Source organism: Zalophus californianus, chromosome X (assembly GCF_009762305.2).
Source record: "Zalophus californianus isolate mZalCal1 chromosome X, mZalCal1.pri.v2, whole genome shotgun sequence".
In the NCBI taxonomy this organism is placed as follows: Eukaryota; Metazoa; Chordata; class Mammalia; order Carnivora; family Otariidae; genus Zalophus; species Zalophus californianus.
In genome coordinates, this window is record NC_045612.1 from 80,196,680 (window position 1) to 80,207,186 (window position 10,507).

At 40.0% G+C, this 10,507-nt stretch overlaps 1 pseudogene; it reads left to right on the forward strand.

Moving 5' to 3' along the window:
- Positions 1 to 9,771: 9,771 nt before the first annotated feature.
- Positions 9,772 to 10,507, forward strand: LOC113931323 (annotated as a pseudogene).

Here is a 10,507-nt window from a genome sequence, read left to right on the forward strand (position 1 = left end):
CACCATCTATCTTCGTGAATATCACCTCGGATTCACTTCTCTGCACGTCCTACCTTCCAGAAAGTGGTCGCTTTTTGTTCAGATTTGCTGCAATTCTTTTCTTCTATCTCCCGTTGAGTATGTTGGTGTTCAGAATGGCTTGACCCCTCTCTAGCTGAATTCCTGGGACCAAATGAAATTTAGGTCTCCTACTCCTCCACCATCTTGCTTCACCCGTTTTCTTTTTTTAATAGGGATATGTATTCTGAATTATTTTCTCTTTCTTAACTGAGTATATTTATCCAGAAAGGAGGTAGCTTCTCTGGTGTAAGTTTTAAAATGAGAGATCTTAAAAACAAGTCTCCAAAGTATTTAGCCTTGGAATTTAAATGTTTTGCATAAGATACATAACTCCATATATAAGGCATAGCCAGCTCTGGCCTGTGAGCCAAATCCAGCCCAATGCCTACTTTTTTTTTAATTTTATTTTATTTTATTATATAATATTAATCACCATACAGTACATCATTAGATTTTGATGTAGTGTTCCATGATTCATTTTTTTCGTATATACCAGTGCTCCATGCAGTACAAGCTCTCCTTAATACCTACACCAGGATAACTCAACGCCCTAACCCCCTCCCTTCTAAAACCCTCAGTTTGTTTCTCGAAGTCCATAGCCCATCATGGCTCGTGTCCCTCCCCAATTATCCCTTCATTTTTCCCTTTTTTCTCCTAATGTCCTCCAAGCTATTCCTTATATTCAACAAATAAGTGCAACCATATGATAATTGACTTTCTCTGCTTGACTTATTTCACTTAGCATAATCTCCTTCAGTCCCATTCAAGTTCATGTAAAAGTTGGATATTCATCCTTTCTGATGGCTGAGTAATATTATATTGTATATATGGACCATATCTTCTTTATCCATTCATCTGTTGAAGGGCATCTCAGCTCTGTCCACAGTTTGGCTGTTACGGACACTGCTGCTATGAACATTGGGGTGTATATGGCCCTTCTTTTCACTACATCTGTGTCTTTGGGGTCAATACCCAGGAGTTCAATTGCTGGGTCATTGGTTAGCTCTATTTTTAATTTTTTAAGGAAATTCCACACTGTTTTCCAAAGTGGCTGTACCAATTTGCATTCCCACCAAGAGTGTAAAAATGTTCCCCTTTCTCCACAATGTCTCCAACACTTGTTTTTTCTTGCCTTGTCAATTTTTCCCATTCTAACTAGTGTATGGTGGTATCTCAGTGTGGTTTGATTTGAATTTCCCTGATGGCTAATGATGATGAACATTTTTTCATGTGTCTCTTAGCCATTTCTATGTCTTCCTTTGAGAACTGTCTGTTCATATCCTCTGCCCCATTTTTGACTTGATTATTTCTTCTTTGGGTGTTGAGTTTGAGAAGTTCTTTATAAATCTTGGATTTCAGCCCTTTGTCTGTAGTATCATTTGCAAATATCTTCTCCCATTATGTGGGTTACCTCTTTGTTTTTTTGACTGTTTCCTTTGCTGTGCAAAGGCTTTTGATCTTGACGAAGTCCCAAAAGTTCATTTCTGCTTTTGTTTCACTAGCTTTTGGAGATGTATCTTGAAAGAAGTTGCTGTGGCTGATGTCAAAGAGGTTATGGCCTATGTTCTCCTCTAGGATTTTGATGGATTCCTGTCTCACATTGAGGTCTTTCATCCATTTTGAATTGATCTTTGGGTATAATATTAGAGATGGTCGAGTTTCATTGTTCTCCACGTGGCTGTCCAATTTTACCAGCACCGTTTATTAAAGACACTGTCTTTTTTCCATTGCATATTTTTTCCTGCTTTGTCGAAGATTATTTGACCATAGAGTTGAGGGTCCATATCTGGGCTCTCTATTCTGCTCCGTTGGTCTATATGTCTGTTTTTTTTTTTTTTAATTTTTATTGTTATGTTAATCAACATATATTACATCATTAGTTTTTGGTGCAGTGTTCCATGATTCATTGTTTGTTCATAACACCCAGTGCTCCATGCAGAACGTGCCCTCCTCAATACCCATCACCAGGCTAACCCATCCCCCTACCCCCCTCCCCTCTAGAACCCTCAGTTTCTTTTTCAGAGTCCATCATCTCTCATGGTTCGTCTCCCCCTCTGACATACTCCCCTTTTCTTCCTCTTCTGTTATCTTCTTCTTTTTCTTTTTTCTTAAAATATGTTGCGTTATTTGTTTCAGAAGTACAGATCTGTGATTCAACAGTCTTGCACAATTCACAGCGCTCACCGTAGCACATACCCTCCCCAATATCTATCACCCAGCCACCCCATCCCTCCCACCCCCGACCACTCCAGTAACACTCAGTTTGTTTCCTGAGATTAAGAATTCCTCATATCAGTGAGGTCATGTGATACATGTCTTTCTCTGATTGACTTATTTCACTCAGCATAACACCCTCCAGTTCCATCCACGTCGTTGCAAATGGCAAGATCTCATTCCTTTTGATGGCTGCATAATATTCCATTGTGTATATATACCACATCTTCTTTATCCATTCATCTGTCGATGGGCATCTTGGCTCTTTCCACAGTTTGGCTATGGTGGACATTGCTGCTATAAACATTGGGGTACACGTACCCCTTCGGGTCCCTACATTTGTATCTTTGTGGTAAATACCCAGTAGTGCTATTGCTGGATCGAACGGTAGCTCTAATTTCAACTGTTTGAGGAACCTCCATACTGTTTTCCAGAGGGGTTGCACCAGCTTGCATTCCCACCAACAGTGTAGGAGGGTTCCCCTTTCTCCACATCCCCGCCAACATCTGTCGTTCCCTGACTTGTTAATTTTAGCCATTCTGACAGGTGTGAGGTGGTATCTCATGGAGGTTTTGATTTGGATTTCCCTGATGCCAAGCGATGTTGAGCACTTTTTCATGTGCCTGTTGGCCATTTGGATGTCTTCTTTGGAGAAATGTCTGTTCATGTCTTCTGCCCATTTCTTGATTGGATTATTTGTTCTTTGGGTGTTGAGTTTGATAAGTTCTTTATAGATTTTGGATACTAGCCCTTTATCTGATATGTCATTTGCAAATATTTTCTCCCATTCTGTCGGTTGTCTTTTGGTTTTGTGGACTGTTTCTTTTGCTGTGCAGAAGCTTTTTATCTTGATGAAATCCCAATAGTTCATTTTTGCCCTGGCTTCCCGTGCCTTTGGCGATGTTTCTAGGAAGAAGTTGCTGCGGCTAAGGTCGAAAAGGTTGCTACCTGTGTTCTCCTTTATATGTCTGTTTTTGTGCCAGCACCATGCTGTCTTGGTGATCATGGATTTGTAATATAGCTTTAAATATGGCAACGTGTTGGCCCCAGCTTTGTTTTTCTTTTTCAAAATTTCCTTGGCAATTCAGAGTCTTTTCTGATTCCATACAAATTTTACCATTGTTTATTCCAGCACTTTGAAAAATGTCATTGGAACTTTGATCGGGATGACGTTAAACGTGTAGATTGTTCTGGGTAGCATAGACATTTTAACAATATTTATTCTTCCAATCCATGAGCAAGGAAAGTTTTTCCAACTTTTTGTCTTATTCCATTTTTTTCATGAGTTTTCTGTAGTTCCTAGAGTATACATCTTTTACCACTTTAGTTAGGCTTATTACAGGGTATCTTATGGTTTTTGGTGCTATTGTAAATGGCATCGTTTCTCTAATTTCTCTTCCTACAGTTGTGTTGTTAGTGTATAAGAAAGCAACTGATTTCTGTGCATTAATTTTGTATCCTGCCACATTACTGAATTGCTGTACGGGTTCTAATAATTTGGGGGTGGAGTCTTTTGGATTTTCCACATAAAGGATCATGTCATCTGCGAAGAGAGAGTTTGACTTCTTCTTTGCCAATTTGAATGCACTGTATTTCTTTTTGTTGTCTGATGGCTGTTGCTAGGACATCTAGTATTATGTTAAACATTAGTGGCCAGAGTGGGCATCCTTGAAGTGTTCCTGATCTTAAGGGAAATGCTCTCATCTTTTTCCCATTGAGGATGATATTCACTGTGGGTTTTTCATAGATGGATTTTATGAACTTGAGGAATGTTCCCTCTATCCCTATATTCTGAGGAGTTTTAATGAGGAAAGGATGCTGTATTTTGTCAAATGTTTTTTCTGCATCACTTGAGAGGATGAGTGGTTCTTCTCCCTCCTCTCATTAATGTGTTCTATCACATTGAATTGATTTCTGAATGTTGAACCACCCTTCCATCAGAGGGATAAATCCCACATGGACGTGGTGGATGATCCTTTTAATTTATTTTTGGATCCTATTACATAGGATTTTGTTGAGGATTTTGGAATCCATATTCATCAGGGATATTGGTCTGAAATTCTTCTTTTTGATGGGGTCTTTGCCTGCTTTGGAGATCAAGGCAATGTTGGCCTCATAGAATGAGTTTGGAAGCTTTCCTTCTCTTTCTATTTTTTGAAACAGCTTCAGAAGAATAGGTATTATTTCTTCTTTGAATGTTTGGTAGAATTCCCCAGGGAACCCATCAGGTGCTGGACTCATGTTTTTTGGGAGTTTTTTGATTACTGCTTCAATATTGTTACTGGTTATTGGCCTATTCAGATTGTCAATTTCTTCCTCTTTCAGTCTTGGTAGTTTATGCGTTTCCAAGTAGGCATCCATTTCATCCAGATTGCTCAGTTTATTGTCATATAGTTGTTGATAAAATTTCTAATAATTGTTTCTATTTCCTGGGTGTTAGTTGTGATCTCTCACTTTTCATTCATAATTTTATTAATTTGGGTCCTTTCTTTTTTCTTTTGGATAAGTCTGACCAGTGGTTTATCGATCTTATTAATTCTTTCAAGGAACCAGCTTCTACTTTCATTGATCTGATATACTGCATTTCTGGTATCTAATTCATTGGTCTCTGCTCTGATCTCAATTATTTCTCTCTAACTCATGGCATAGGCATTGTTTGTTGATTTTTCTCTAGTTCTTTAAGGTGTACACAAGTTAATTGGTGAATTCGGGATATTTCTATTTTTTTGAAGGGGGCTTGGATGGCGATGTATTTCCCCCTTAGGACCACCTTTGCAGTGTCCCATAGGTTTTGGACCGATGTGTTTTCATTCTCATGGGTTTCCATGAATTGTTTAATTTCTTCTTTGATTTCTTGGTTGACCCAAACATTCCTGAGCAGAATGATATTTAGCATCCATGTGTTTGAATTTCTTCAAAATTTTTCTTGTGATTGAGTTCCAGTTTTAAAGCATTATGGTCTGAGAACATGCAGGGAATAATCTCAATCTTTTGGTATCAGTTGAGATCCGATTTGTGACCCAGTCTGTGGTCTATTCTGGAGCAAGTTACTGGTGCGCTCGAGAAAAATGAGTATTCTGTTGCTTTAGATTGGAATGTTCTATAAATATCTATGAGGTCCAACTGGTCCAGGGTATAATTCAAAGCTCTTGTTTCCTTGTTGATTTTCTGCTTAGATGCTCTGTCCATTGCTGAGAATAGAGTATTGATGTCTCCTACAATTAACATATTATTATCAATATGACTCTTTATTTTGGTGAACAGTTGGCTTATGTAGAAGGCTGCTCCCATGTTGGGGGCATAGATATTTACAATTGTTAGATCTTCTTCTTGGATAGACCCTTTAAGAATGATATAGTGTCCTTCTGTGTCTCTAATTACAGACTTTAGTTTAAAATAAAATTTGTCTGATATAAGAATTGCTACCCCAGCTTTCTTTTGAGGTCCGCTGGCATGGAAGATGGATCTCCATCCCTTTACTTTCAGTCTGGATGTATCTTTAGGTTCAAAATGAGTCTCTTGTAGGCAGCATATGGATGGGTCCTGTCTTTTTATCCAATCTGCAACCTTGTGCCATTTTATGGGAGCATTTAGGCCATTCACGTTGAGAGTGATTATTGAAAGATATGAATTAATTGTCATCATGTTGCCTGTGAATTCCTTATTTCTATAGATTTCTCTGTAAAGTTCTGTTTTATATCACTCTTGGGGTTTTTCCACTTTTATAGAACCCACCTTAATATTTCCTGTAGGGCCAGCTTAGTGGTCACATATTCTTTCAGTTTCTGCTGGTCTTGGAAGCTCTGCATCTATCTATCTATTCTAAATGACAGCCTCGCTGGATAAAGTGTTCTTGGTTTCATGTTCTTCTCATTTAGTACCCTGAATATGCCTTACCAGGCCTTTCTATCTTGCCAGGTCTCTGTGGATAGGTCTGGTGTTATTCTGATGTTCCTTCCTTTGTGCATAAGGAATCTCTTCCCTCTAACTGCCCTTAAGATGGTTTCCTTGGTTCTAAGATTTGGGAGTTTTACTATTACATGCCGAGGCATTGGCCTGTTTTCCTTCATCTTGGGAGGGGTCCTCTCTGCCTCTAGGACATGAATGTTTGTTTCATTCCCCAGATTAAGGAAGTTCTCAGCTATGATTTGCTCAAATATATCTTCTAGACCTCTCTCTCTCCACCCCCTCAGGCATCCCAATAATTCTGACGTTGGAACGTTTCATGGTGTCACTTATTCCTTTAATTCTATTTTCATGGATTTTAATTTGTTCCTCCCTGGCTTCCTCTTTTTCCTTTTCCCTATCAGTTTGTCTTTTAGATCACTAATTTGTTCTTCTACCCCACTTACCCTAGTTGTTAGATTATCTAGATCAGATTGGATCTCATTGATAGCATTTTTAAGTTCCGCCTGTTCAGATTTCCTTTCTGCCCTTAGAGACTCTATATTGCCATTAATTGATTTCTCCATTCTATCATCTTCATAACTGTTACCTTGAAATCCATTTCCAACGTCTTGATTATGTCTGTATCCATTTGTAAATCTGTGGCAGACTTCATATTCTCTGAATCTTTCCTATTTGGGGGGGTTCCTCCTCCTAGTCATTCTGTTGAGTGATGGTTGAGGGAATGTACAGAGTCCAAATCATTGACCACAACTCAAGCAAGATGCAGCTGTTTTCTTGGGATCTTAGGGTTGTCGGCCTCTTGTTCTCCCAGCCTGTCTTCTGGGGGAGGGGCCTGCCACATCATTACTCAGGCAACTCTGTTTGAGCAGAGTTGCCCTACCCCCTGTGTGGTGGGGGTAGGCTCAGTGAAAACTGGTTTGGAGGGGCTTTTATTCTCTGGCGGTTTTCCCTGGCAGCTTTCCGTGTCTCTTCCGAGAGTCAGAGCAGAAGAGACCATTCCAACACTTTGCCTCAGAACAGAGAGATCGCAGTCTGTTCTTCAGTGAGCTCTCCAGGCAACACTATCTCCATTTCTGTCTGTGTTGCTAAAACTGCAGTGTCCTCGGTTGTCCACCCCACAGCAGCACTCCCAGCCCTCCCTTCCAGGTCTGGGCATGTCTTTGCCCTTTGTGTTTATAAAACCACCAGAAACCCCCAGGTCGCAAGAGTCCTTACTGCTCCATGTTTCAGTTTGGGTGGCTGCCCTAAAGTCCTTTCTCCACTGTTATTGGTCTGTGCCCGGTCCCCAACGTGGGAGGCTATTGAGCTCGGGAGGCGCAGAATCCTGAAGGCTCCCTTCCCCTTCTGTTTATCTTCAGATATCTGTCCATGGAATCATGGCTCCCTGCTTCATACCTCAAAATCAACCACCTGGGATAGTCTGGTTTTAGAGATCCAGATATATCTTTTTACTGATTCTTACTTGGCTGATTTTGTGGGTGTTCCGAGTGGTCTGGTAGATATCCAGCTCAATTCAGGGGACCAGTTGGAATAGGGTCCCCTACTCCCCCACCATTTTTCCCTCCCTTTTTTTCCCAATGCCTGCTTTTCATGGCCTATGTGCTAAGAATTGTGTTTACAATTTTAAGTCATTAAAAAGAAAATTTCAAGACACATGAAAATTAATATGAGATTCTGTGTCCATAAATAAATGAAGTTTTATTGGAACACAGTTATATTTACATTTTACTCATGGTTTATGGTTGCTTTTGTGCAACAGTGACAGTTGAGTAGTTGTTTCAGAGACTGTACCCTGCAATGCCTAAAATATTTACCATCCAACCACTTACAAAGTAAGTTTGTCAGCCTATGGTCTATAGTACAGAGTAGTGTGACTAGTGTTCTAATGTATAAATGTGTTGGGGTAGTTATTTAAAACTCTTTCAGAGGTTCTTGTTTTAGAATCTTAAGAGAAAAGAAGTCAGACCTCTGAAAAAGCTAAGCAAACTTGCTCCAGTGTTAGCAAGGAAAATTATCTTTAGTTTCAAATTATGTTGCAGTATAATAAAAAAGGTCCATATCGTGTGAAAAAAGAAAAGGAGCTGGCTGACACCAATGACTTCACTCACCTCCCAGGATAAATATAGATCCACTCGTGGGAAGCACAAAGCCCAACAGCACCTACACTGACTGCCTAAATTGCATACACTAAGCTGCAGCCCCCTGCACTCTGGTGGGCCTACCCTTTTCAGTCTAGCTTATCTCAGTCCCAAAGCAAAGGGCTCCTGCCCCAGAAGACCAGGACAAAACCCTGCCTACACCACGTCAACCAACCAGAGTTCTCCAGGTCTCAGTTCTGGTGGAGCTGGTGTCAAGTTTCATTACACAGGAAGACCAGAGTTCACCTGGATAAAAGTTTCCACATTCAGGCCAGGGACCAAATACTACCCACAGTAAGCAAGAATATGTATGCAAATTATTGGCCTGATGGATACAAGCCAAAACACAACAGCAGAGTTCATTGCACACACCACAGACATTCCCTGAAGTGCCAGACCCTAGGCACTACATGACCTCTTGCTCATAAGGCCTTTACTTTCAGGGTCAGGATACATAACTGAGTTTCACCAGAGGTAGGGGGATTTTGTTTTAGGGCTTCCATTTTGCTCTAGTGTATTAAATTAAGGGAAACTCATTTTAAAAAAGCACAAGCAGCAAAAGAAAAAATAGATTAGAATTCTTCAGAATTTGGGTGCCTGGGTAGCTCAGTCGGTTAAAGTGTCTGCCTTCTGTTCAGGTCATGATCTTAGGGTCCTGGGATTTAGCCCCATGTTGGGCTCCATGCTGAGTAGGGAGTCTGCTTCTCCTTCTCTCTCTGCCCATCCCCCACCCTGCTCATGCTCTCTCCCTCTCAAATAAAATCTTTAAAAAAATTCCTCAGAATTTAAAAATTTTGTGCTTCAAAAGATCCTATCAAGAAAGAAAAAAAAGAAGAAGATAGCAGGAGAGGAAGAATGAAGGGGAGTAAGTCAGAGGGGGAGACGAACCAGGAGAGATGATGGACTCTGAAAAACAAACTGAGGTTTCTAGAGGGGAGGAGGGTAGGGGGATGGGTTAGCCTGGTGATGGGTATTAAAGAGGGCACATTCTGCATGGAGCACTGGGTGTTATGAACAAACAATGAATCATGGAACACTACACCAAAACAAATGATGTAATATATGGTGATTAACATAACAATAAAAAATTTTAAAAAAAAGAGGGAACATTTGTAAATCATGTATCTGATAAGGGACTTATATAGAGAATTTATAGAATACTTGCAACTCAATAAGAAAAAGAAAAATATAGGTGCAAGAAATGACAGCGCATCAGGGTGGCGCATAGTTTTGGTTCCCCTTGCTGGGCATGAGGTGTCTATGGGGCACCCACTGCTGCTGCTGCTACTGCCACCACCACCACAACTGGTTGCTATCTCTATGGCAAGGAGGAGGAGTACTAGTTCAATGACACAAATACAAAAATAAAGGATAAAGTATTTTATGAAACAAATCTTCAATCGAGTATAACATTTTGATGCTTGGCATCTAGATTCTTTGTGCCCTCACTATGCCAGCAGCAACTGTAGATCATAGCCAAAGAATTTGTGTAGTTTGGGCTTGCCAACTGGAGGAAGAGATGAAGAAAATTCATTCAGTTATTTGAAAATATAATTACGTTGCTATGGACACAGAGTTTCCAGGTGTGGTTGCAAGACCTATTGGAGAATTCTGGAGCAATACCGACTATCAATACCAAGTATTGTGATGCAATGTAGACTTGTTAAAGATAATTCAACTAGGACTGACATTTATGAATGAGCAAAAAGAATATCCTCCAAGAACTTCAACTTGGCAGTTTAATTTTAAATTTAGTTTGACAGAGGACACATATGGCCAGAACTCTATAGGGCTACTAACAACATCTGGCATCCAGTTTAAAAAAACATGAGGTGGAAGGAATTGAGACCCAGTACTTTGCAGAACTTCTTATGACATTGGGAGTGGTCCTCTGCAAAGGAGTCAAATGGTTATCATTTCACAGTGATTATGACTTTGGCTCTTTAATCAAAATCCTGACAAACTCTAACTTGCCTGAAGAAGAATATGACTTCTTTGAGATCCTTTGATTATTTTTTTCCTGTCATTTAAATGTGAACTACTTCATGAAGAGCTGCAAAAATCTCCAAGGTGGTTTCCTGGAAGTTGGTGAACAGTTAGAGCTAGAACCAGTAAGACCACAACATCAAGCAGGATCTGATTCATTGCTCACAAGAATGGCCTTTTTCAACATGAAAGAAGTATGA